This window comes from Carlito syrichta, unplaced genomic scaffold (assembly GCF_000164805.1).
Source record: "Carlito syrichta isolate Samal-C Ts95f unplaced genomic scaffold, Tarsius_syrichta-2.0.1 Scaffold311873, whole genome shotgun sequence".
Lineage (NCBI taxonomy): Eukaryota > Metazoa > Chordata > Mammalia > Primates > Tarsiidae > Carlito > Carlito syrichta.
The window spans coordinates 54,279-65,179 of record NW_007255969.1 but is presented as its reverse complement, the minus strand read 5'-3'; the positions used below and the strand labels follow the sequence as shown (position 1 = coordinate 65,179).

The 10,901-nt window shown below is 45.9% G+C and overlaps 1 pseudogene; it reads left to right on the top strand.

Moving 5' to 3' along the window:
- Nucleotides 1-8,796: 8,796 nt before the first annotated feature.
- On the top strand, nucleotides 8,797-9,553 carry LOC110596641 (annotated as a pseudogene).
- The last annotated feature ends 1,348 nt before the right edge of the window (nucleotides 9,554-10,901 follow it).

The window sequence follows — 10,901 nt, the reverse complement described above, 5'->3', positions numbered from 1 at the left end:
TTCAATAAAAGGTCATTTGACAGCCGAGCTCGGTGGCTCAGCCTGTAATCCCGCGCCTTTGGGAGGCTGAGGTGAGTGGATGGCCTGAGCCCGTGGGTTCGAGACCCGCCTGGGCAACTTAGCGAGACCTCATCTCTACAATAAGTCAAAGATCAGCCGGGCATGGTAGTGCGCGCCTGTAATTCCGGCTACTCGGAAGGCTGAGGCAGAAGGATCGCCAGAGCCCAGCAGGTCGAGGCTATGGTGGCCAGGAGCGGCCACTGCACTCCGTCTGGGCGACAGAGTGAGACTCCAACTCAAAAAAAAAAAAAAAAAAAGTCATTTGACAGCTAGAAAAAAAGAACATTACTGATTCATGGGAGGAGGTCAAAGGTCAACATTAATAGGAGTTTGGAAGAAGTTGATTCCAATCTTCATGGATGACTTTGAGGGGTTCAAGACTTCAGTGGAGGAAGTAACCACAGATGTGACGGAAATAGCAAAAGAACTAGAATTGGAAGTGGAGTCTGAAGATGTGACTGGAATGCTGCAATCTCATGATAAAATTTCAATGGATGACAAAGTTGTTTCTCAAAGTTGGATGAGCAAATAAAGTGGTTTATTTAGATGAAACCCACTCCTAGTGAAGATGCTGTGAACACTGTTGAAACGACAACAAATACTTTAGAATATCACATAAACTTATTTGACAAGGCGGTGGCAGGGTCTGAGAGAATTGAGTCCAATTTTGAAAGAAGTTCTTCTGTGGGTAAAATGCTGTCACACAGTATCACAAGCTACATAGAAATCGCTCATGGAAAAAAAGAGTCAATCGATGGGACAAATTTCACTGTTGTCTTATTTTAAGAAATTGCCACAGCCGTGCCAACCTTGGGCCACCACCACCCTGCTGAGTCAACAGCCATCAACCTCGATGCAAGACCCGCAAAAAGATGATGACTCACTGAAGGCTCAGAGGACCATGGGAATTTTTTAGCAGTGAAGTATTTTTAAATTAAGTGCATTGTTTTTTGATATAATGTTGCTGCATATTTAACAGACTGCAGTATAGCATAAAAATAACTTTTATAAATGCACTGGGAAATCACAAAATATGTGTGACTCATTTTATTGTGACATTTGCTTTGCTGTGGTGGTCCAGAACTGAATCTACAATATCTCCAAGTTGTGACTGTAATGGTGATGGTTAATTTTATGTGTCAACTCAACTGGAGTAAGGGATGCCCAACTATCTGGTGAAACTATTGACGTGTGTGTGGGTGTGTGTGTGGGTGTGTGTGTGTGTGTGTGTGTGTGTGTGTGTGTGTGTGTGTGTGTATAAAAATGTTTTTGGAAGATATTAGCATTGAATTGTTGGACTGAATAGTGCAGACTGCTTCATCCAATCTGCTGAGGGCCTGGGCAGAACAAAAGGCGGAGGAAGGTTGAAGCCTCTGCCTGACTGTAGAGCTGGGAATTTTCTTCTGACCTCGGCACTTCTGGTTTTCAGGCCTTCAGACTCGGACTGGAATCTACACCATCGGCTCTCCAGCTTTCAGGCCTTCAAACTACACCTCCATTTTTCCTGGTTCTCCAGCTTACAGATGGCAGATCATGGGACTTTTCAATTTCTACAATTGCATGATCCACACTATCTTATAATAAATCTATTTCAAGCGAAACACAGTGGCTCATGCCTGTAATTCCAGCACTCTGGGAGGCTGAGGCAGGAGGACTGCTTGAGCCCAGGAGTTCGAGACCAGCCTAGAAGATAGTGAGACATTGTCTCTACAAAACAAACAAACATACAAAATAAAACATATTAGCCAGGTGTGGTGGCATGTGTCTGTAATTCCAGCTATTCAGGAGGTTGAGGCAGAAGGATTGCCTGAGCCCAGGAGGCTGAGGCTACGGTAAACCATGATTGTGCCACTGTACCCCAGCCTGGGCAACAAACTACAAAAAACAAACAAAAAAACACCAAAGATCGATCTATCCATCTATCCTACTGTTTCTGCTTCTCTGGAGAACCTAATACAATACTTTAGGAACCCTCATCCCATGCCCAATGCAGGAAATGGTAAACAGAATATAAATGTACTGCAAAATCTGGACCCCTTTGAACTGGGCAGCCTCCCACTAGATCCTCTCTCCAGACAGGGCCAGGCTGTAGCTACAGGAGCCACCTGTCAGACAGAGCCTGCGATCCGGACTAGGGGGCTGGCAGCTGCTGTCATTCCTTCTTGAGAGTTCATAGATGAAAGGTGTCAGGCGAGGCTGAAGGAGGGCATGGGAAGTTCAAACTCCTACCTCTTTGGTCCCTGGATGTTCAGCTGTCTTGGCTCTCCAGATGTCAGCATGAGGGCTTACAGGGAAAATCGAACGTGGCAGACCAGTCAAACCACTCAGAACCATTCAAAACCTCTGGGAACCAGAACACACACACACACACACACACACAAGTGGTACCTCAGAAGCAAACTAGTAGCTCATGGTAGTGTGATGTGAGGGACCAAACTAAGACAGAACCTTTATCAATAAAGACAGAACCCGAGGTTAAGAAAATAAATTATCTGTGGCCGGAGCGAGGGTTCAGGGCTCGACCGGCATGGCAACTTCCTAAATTCCTACAGCTACATCTTGCTAAACTCCCTAACAACATCAAACAAATTGTCAGATCCCTCCTAACTCTGATTTACCACCCAGACCACTAGAACCCCGACTGGACAGAGGACTGGCCTCACATACATTCTTTCCTAGTCAGCAATTGCAGATCTAAGCCAATTTCGATCAGCTTGTAGAGACTGTGTCAGACTCTCTGTGTCCCACGGTTGTTCATCTTTTGGTGGAAAAAGGCAAACTCCATCTCATCTGAATTCTAAAGCCCCGCCCCAAAGGGAACACGGGATGTATGTTGCATGTATGTTTGCCCATTACCTATGTGCTCAACTCCCCTCATAAATATAGAGAGAGAGAGAGAGAAATATATACACATATTGTTTTTGGAGAGAGAGAGCAAGAGAGCACAGGCTTTCCCCTCAACGTGCTGAATAGGTACGATTATTATGTAATACAGCTCCCATGAGGCATAAAATCCAACCTGCCCTTTCCCTCTTTGAAGAGAGAGCACCTTCAGTCCATGATGAAGGTTTGCAAACTAATATTGCCAATAAAACACTCCTTTCTACAATTCAGCCATCCTGGTGGTCTTTTGCACAATAGCAGCAAGAGGATGCCACAGGAAATATTGAAAGTGCACAAAAACGGCAGCATGGAAATGCTGCTTTCCCGGTGAGAGACAAGACAAGTGCAACTTGTTGCCAGCTGAGAGCCTCAAGGCCCGGTTGCAAGTCTCAAGGTAGGGGAAGGTGGGAGCCTGGGCACAGGCACTCATTCCTAACTTTGTGGAGGCACAACGGAAAGAACGCCTGAGGGTGTAAAAGCAGACCTGAGGGTATCTTCCTTTCCTGCGGAAGGCTATAATCTATTCCTGCTATTCTGGCTCCCCTTACCTAGGGGAAAACTGATATTTGGGTGTGCAGGGCATAGTCATTCCATGGGTTCCTGTCTTTGCCACATGAAAGAATTCAAGAGCGAGTCAGAGAGAATCAAAGTAAAGTTTATTATAGAGCAGAAAACATGCTCAAAGAAGAACACGGGTGTCTTAGAGAGAAAGACACATGCTTGTCTTTAACAGGAAGCTTTATAAAGATCGACAACAACGATTAAGCAAACTATTCCATAAGCTAAGAGCAGAGGGTTGTAGTTACCTGATCACGAGTTTTGATTATCATCATTTAACTTTTTAAGTTTACATGCGTTGCAAGGTTACAAGGACGCTCTAAATAATGGCAAGTTATGGCCTAACCGGATTGAAGCTTGTCTTAGAACATCATGCCTCTGCACTTTGGGTAATTCCTCATTATTTCTGTGATTTACTGCACTGGTAGTTCCACATTCCAACCCCATAAGGTGATCGAGTCTGATATTCCTAGCTGGTTGGGTGAAGGTCATGTACTGGTAAGAAAGGCGCCTGAATGCTTAACCACTGTTCCTCAATTATCTAAATTAGACCTGTCTACAAAAACTTGTTGAGTACAGCTAAGGTATATGCTTTGCTAACTATGCCTGCCTCAAAAACCACATATAAACTGACATCATTCCCCCTTAGCCAATTGCACGAGAGTTCATTTTATTATAGAAACATGTTTGGTGGCCAAATGGAACAGTTTATCAGACAGAGATAAAGAATGTACTCTTAGAATTATTTTTTGACATGATTACCAACTCAGACCAAAAAAAAAGATTTATTCATGCTACAAACTCCTTGAAGATCATGACTTCAACATATTCATTTCTGCAGCCTCAGTACCTGACACATAGTGTCCTAAGTGATTGCTGAGTGAATAAATGAAACTAAATACTCCAGCCACTAAGAAAAGTGAGCACAGAGAAGCGTGAGGTGGGTGGCCCAGGAATGCCACAACTCCTGCCATAGCAAACCTTTCTCAGCATCACTGTGGCATTTGGGGCAAAGAACAGAATACTAGAATTATGGTAATTATGGTAAAACAAATAATTCTAGATCCAGAAGGGAACTACATCAAGCTCTTCTCTTGAGTTATCAAGAGGAGAAACACACAAAGATGTGTCCCCTCGTGGCCACAGCTCCGTGCTTGGGTTTTGTTTCTGGGAAGCATCTTATGCTCATACCCCACCCCCACCCAAAGAGCAGGCAGGTCCTCCAATCACAAGCTGGTCCAACAACACAAAAAGCCTTCTTGAGACATCTTCCCTTTGGGTTTTTTGCATAATAGTCTCCTTTTATTCACTAAGAGCTGGCCACCCGGCTCCCCCAGGAAGGCAGTTACTTACACTGCAAAGAAACAGCCTTCAGCAAGAGAAGGGAAAGTGTGAGAACCTTGTCTAATGCACCACTGACAGCTGATAGTACCATGGCTCCTTAAACACCCTCTTCTGAGGCCTGCAAACCAATATTCTTTGGCACACATCCACACCTTTGTGGTTGAGGCTGCATCGGCTCTCAGGAAGAAATATGCTGTCTCCACCTTACTTGGGCTGACCCACGCCCCAAATGTCATCCTGGTGGCATCGCTGCCTAGGAATGCCCATGACTGGGAGCAATCCCTCGGCCCGGCACCTCTGCTCCCCCAGAGTGCTGGAGGCTGGGTCCCAGGAGGGTTAGAGCAGGGCTGTGGGATACTGTTATTCATCACTTTCTCCCCTGATGAGGGCCAGAAAGGGGGAGGGGCAAATCCAAATGGGCGGAGCTCAGGGCTCTGAGACTCTACTTCCCTTTTTTTTGAGCTGTAGTCTCATTCTGTGGCCCAGGCTGGAGTGCAGTGGCACGCTCACGGCCACTACAGCCTCGACCTGCTGGGCTCAGGTGATCCTTCCGCCTCACCCTTCCATGCAGCTGGAATTATAGGCATGTGTCTATTTTGATTTATTGTAGAGGTCAGTTCTCACCAAATTACCCAGGCTGGTCTCAAACCCGTGGGCTCAGGCAACCCTCTCCACTCGGCCTTCCAAAGTGCTGGGATTATAGGCATACGCCACCGTGCCCAGCCTAGACTCTCCCTTCTAATCTCCTCTGAAGAAGAGAAAAAAACCAATTCTGTGGAAAATTTCTCTAGGACCAAGAGAAGTCACTCCCCATGTTTTCTGGGGCTGTTCTAGAAAACCTCCAGGCCACTGGTGCGAACTGCTGACCCGGGAAGAGAAAATCCCTTCCATGGATTTTGCAAAGCATAAGCAAGCCACTGCCAAAATGAAAGAGACCAATCAAACAGGGCTGGCACACAATTCCCAACTGAGAAGGGCACTGGTTTGCTTTATGACCTGTCAGGAAGGGTCATCACACTGTTTCAAGATAACACCCCTAATCAAATTTCGTTTCTTAATCCCCCACTTATTGGGTCTTGAGGGAGCATTTCTGTTTTGACTCACTCTGCAGAAGCCATTCGGCAGTTCATTCTATGATGCTCTTTTACTTTGACCATTCAGAGATGCCATCAAGCTCCTTCAGCATCTGCAAGCCCCAGCAACAGCCTCAGAAGCCCTCCAGCAGGGGGCTGGCGACTAGAACTTCAATTAAGCATCGGCCAGGGACCCTTCTCTCGTGGTTAGCCCATATCTACATCATGTAGACATTCTTTCAGGCCAGAAATTAGCTAGATGCAGAACTAGCTAAAGAATTCCCCCTGACAGTCTCATCCGTGGTGGAACTGTGATGAGCAGACTCTGAAGACAGGCCCTAGGCTATGCATATACACGGACAGGGGCTTCTTCCTACGGGAGATCCCTAAGTTGCCACCAAGGCATTTCAACTGTCAACATAGGTCACAGAACTTATACTGGAAGCTTGAGGACATTATTCAAAGTACAAGTTATCTGCCATGTACAGTGGCTCATGCCTGTAATCCCAACACTTTGGGAGGTCGAGGCGGGAGAATTGCTTGAGCCCAGGAATTTGAGACCAGCCCTAGGTTATGCATATACATGGGCATACATAGTGAGACCTCATCTCTACAAAAAAAAAAAAAAGATTAGCCAGATGTGGTGGTGCACACCTGTAGTCCCAGCTACTCCAGAGGCTGTGGAGGTGACGGAAGGACCACCTAAGCCCAGGAGTTCAAGGTGGCAGTGAGATCTGATCACACCACCATACTGCAGCCTAGGTGACAGAGTGAGATCTCTACTAAAAAAAAAAAAGAAAAAAGGATAGGTTATAAAACAATGTATATACAATTGCTAATATACAAATTTTGTTTTTAAAAAGTGAATATGTATTATAAATGCATGGAAGACAGACTGGAAGGGCTTACATCATAAATAAATAATACTGATCCATGGGAGATGGGATTGGTGACTTCCTTTTTTAAGCTCAAGTATTTTCTCAAGATTTTCTATAATAAAAGCATTATGTAACGAGGGGGAAGAAAATATTATTTGGACAAAGGAAACTGGACGGGATCCATGCAATTCTCTCCAGCCCCACTGCAGGTACCTAGTGCAGGCCCCATTCTCTGCCCTGAGCAGGAATGTCACACCTCGTCCCTCCCCTGGATGAGGAAGTCCCACCCTGGATGAGGAAGTCCCACCGCTGGACTTGTTGCATCCAGGCTCCTTCCCACTGAGGTCATGGTTCTCTTGTAAAACATAAATCTGATAAGGTCACTTCCTCTCCTAAAGTATTTTCCAGCATACTGGCTGCCCTTAGGATGGAATCCATAGTCTCCCGTGGCGGGGCTGGTCGTACCCCATGCCCCAGCTTGTCAGCATGCTGCCTCCTCTCTCTGGAATTCTTCCTCCACCCTTCGCTGAATTCTCACTCCTCTCTGAAGCCTCAGCATACATATCGACTCCCCAGGGAGGCCTTCCCCGACCTGCTTGTCCAGGTAAATCGACTCAGCACCTTGTAGGGTTCTTTTCTTGCCCCTGATCAGACTTGTATTCACTTGTTTAATGTCTGTCTCCGGGGCTGGGCTGTGAGCTCTGTGAGGGCAAGGGTCACTGAAGCCCCAGGTTGGCACACAGTAGGTACTCCATAAATACCAAATTTGGATACCTCACTTGTATTAAAATGAAGTGCTGAATATCAGGGCAACATTAAATAAAAATCTCTGTATTTCTCAGCATGCTATCTTCTGTGATTCCTTTTGTTTTGTTTTTAAGACAGTGTCTCACTCTGCTGTCCAGGCTACAGTGCAGTGGCACAATCATAGCTCACTGCAGCCTCAAACTTCTGGGCTCAAGCAATCCTCCCACCTCAGCCTCTCAGCTGGGATTTCAGATTGCCTGAGCCTGCAGGTTCAAGACCCACCCAGGCAACTTGGCAAGACCTGGTCCCTACAATAAATCAAAAATAAATTAGCCGGTGTGGTAGCGAGTGCCTATAGTTCAGGCTACATGGAAGGCTGAAGTGGAAGGTCACCGGTGACCAGCAGGTCGAGGCTGCAGTGGAGGCGAGTGTGCCACTGCACTCCAGTCTGGGCAACAGAGTGAGAGTCCAACTCAAAAAAAAGAAAAAAAATTACATTTCAAAACAAGAGAATGTAGGAAGACAAATATTTCCAGTGCCTTTTTTTCCCTGTATCTACATACCTACTGTTCTGTGCTAAGACAAAACAAACAGCAGCTACTCTCATAGTTGAAGCTAACATTACTGGCTGCCTTTTGAAATTACGTACCATTCTTGTTCACATGAAACAAGAAGGGCTGGGCTTGCTCACGCCTTCCACCCTGTAGCCTAGGATGCAAAGTCGGAGTGAAAACTTCTCAGCTCATCCAGCCACATGGACACAAGGTCCCACTGGGCTCAGTAAGCCAACAGTAATCCAGGAAATGTGATGTGAACTGTTGACACAAAGCATTCGGGTGAGAGAGCGGGCCCCATCTTTCCCATCCCTTGTGGCTCAGCTGTGGCCACTGCTGAGCTATTTTTCGGGTCTTTGCAGTCTGTTGTGCTGCTGAGAGACTTGCAATCAAGTATACACAGCACTCCCCTGCTCATGCATCTGTGAAGTAACTGCCTGGTGGCATTCAAGGCTGTTCAATAGGTGAAACAGCTGTAGGCTGCACAACTTTCAAGAAAACTAAAAGAGGTACTAGATTTCCACTCAGTCTTACTACATGAGTTTGTTTTCCTACCTCTTTCCAAAATTCTTACTAGCAAAATCAAGTATACTCCATAGGTGAACCATCATAGGATCCAAATAATCATTTCTGTTGGGTTGGAGATGCAGTCTACTGTTTTCTACTTGGACAGAAAACAGCCTTCCTAAAGGGAGGATTATGAACGATCCTTATGCCCTGCTCCAGCTCACGGTAAAGAAACAGTGTAGACCACAATATATTTGTATTTCAAAGCATATATCGAGATCCCCGAGAAGAGCCCGGAGCTTGGACCGCATCACCGCCATGTGGGCTCCGGGTCCCTGGCCCAAGTAGGGTGACGCTGGCCCACGAAGTTCGAGGTGGCGCTGCAGAGCCCCGGGGCCCCAAAGCCGTGGTGCTGCGCCCTCTGCCTGGGCCTTCGCTTCAGGCACTGATCCCACTGAAGACTCCGCGGCAACCCAGCCCACCCGAGGGGGAGCGCCGCCTTCCAACCCCGGAGCAAATTTTTCAGAACATAAAACAAGAATATAGTCGTTATCAGAGGCGGGGGCATAGAGAAGTTGTTCTTCATCAGAGTGGAGTTTGTGCTTCGGGAAATCAGCCTCACTCAGCACTCACAGCACCTCGTTCTCCAGGTGAAGGACCAGGCCACCTCTACCCTGGAACGAGTTGGAATGGTATGTGAGTCTCTCTTAAAAGACTATGAAGCCGGGCTGGTGGCTCAGCCTGTAATCCCATCACTTTGGAAAGGCTGAGGGGGGTGGATTGCCTGAGACCTCAAAAAAAAAAAAAGGAACATGAAGATAAGATTCGGGAGAACTAGGAGCAAATCCTCAATACCGAACTGGCAGGACAATATGAATCTTTTGTGAAATTTACACATGATCAGATTATGCGATGGTATGGAACAAGGCCAACAAGCTATATGTTCTGAGCTTTGTTGCATATCTGGGTACCAGATGTACACATTTTGCAACTGGTTTGATATCACATTTCAGCTCCAACTTTGCATCCTGAGAACACTTAATGTTTCTGCAGGTCCATTTTATACAACCTGAAAGATCTTAGCATAGTTTTCTTTTCTGCTCATCCAATAAACAGCTGTGCCCTACTGTGACAGATTTTCCAAACAAAAATACCTGGGGCAGCAGTTTAGCAAAATATGCCTTCAGTGGCACTCAACAAATGGAGTTTTCCTAAGCACAATTCTGTAAAACAAAACAAAACAAGCAAAACAAAACAAAAATACCAAGAATTTTCTTTTCTTATTTTAAAGATGTGGAGTACAATTCAGGATTAGGTATACAAGTGATCATTGCACAGGTGGAGTTTGGGCATATACCAAGAATTTTAAAATGCTGTAATCCCAGCACTTTGGGAGACTGAGGAGGAAGGATTGCTTGAGCCCAGGAGTTCAAGACCAGCCTGGGCAACATAACAAGACCTTGTCTCTACAAAGCAATTAAAAAATTAGCCAGGTATGGTGGCATGTGCCTACAGAACCAGCTACTCAGGAGTGGATTGCCTGAGGCAGAAGGATTGCCTCAGCCCAGGGATGTGAGGCTGCAGTGAGCTGTGATTGTGCCACTGTACTCTAGCATGGGCAACAGAGTAAACTCCAATCGAATAAAAAAAAAAAAAGAAATTTTAAATGCCGGGCAGCACACTAGATGTGATTACTTATCATCTGTAAGCCCAAGACTCACAAATTCCTATCCATATTCCAAATCTCTCCTCCAAACTCCTGACCCAAACACCTACTCATCATCTCCACATGGATGTCTCAAAAGCCCCTCAACTCTAAGACTTGCATCAAAGACCAAACCCATCTTTCTCTAATCCGATACCCTCTAGTGTTCCTCACTGCAGCTATCCAAGTTAAAAAAACAACAAACTTGAGGTCAAAGTCAACCTCGACTCTCCCTTTCTGTATCCGCTCTACTGAATGTGTCCGTCCACCCGTCACTGCGTCCCGTTGATCTGGCTTCCTAAATCTCTCTCCCATCCATCCGCACCACCACCCCACCCCATCCTCCCCTCTGGCACTGGGTCTTGCCTGGGCTTTAGCAGCAGATTCCTCAACCATCATTCTGAGTCTACTTTGACTCCCTCTGACTTTGTTATCTACACTATGACCAGAATGATATTCTTGATCTATAGATGAAAGGCAGTATTCTCCTTGCCTAAAAACCTTCTTGCTTGTTACGACCTGAATTGTGTGTCTCCCAAAATGCATATGTTGAAGCTCAAACCTTAGAATGTGACTATTCTTAGCAATAGGA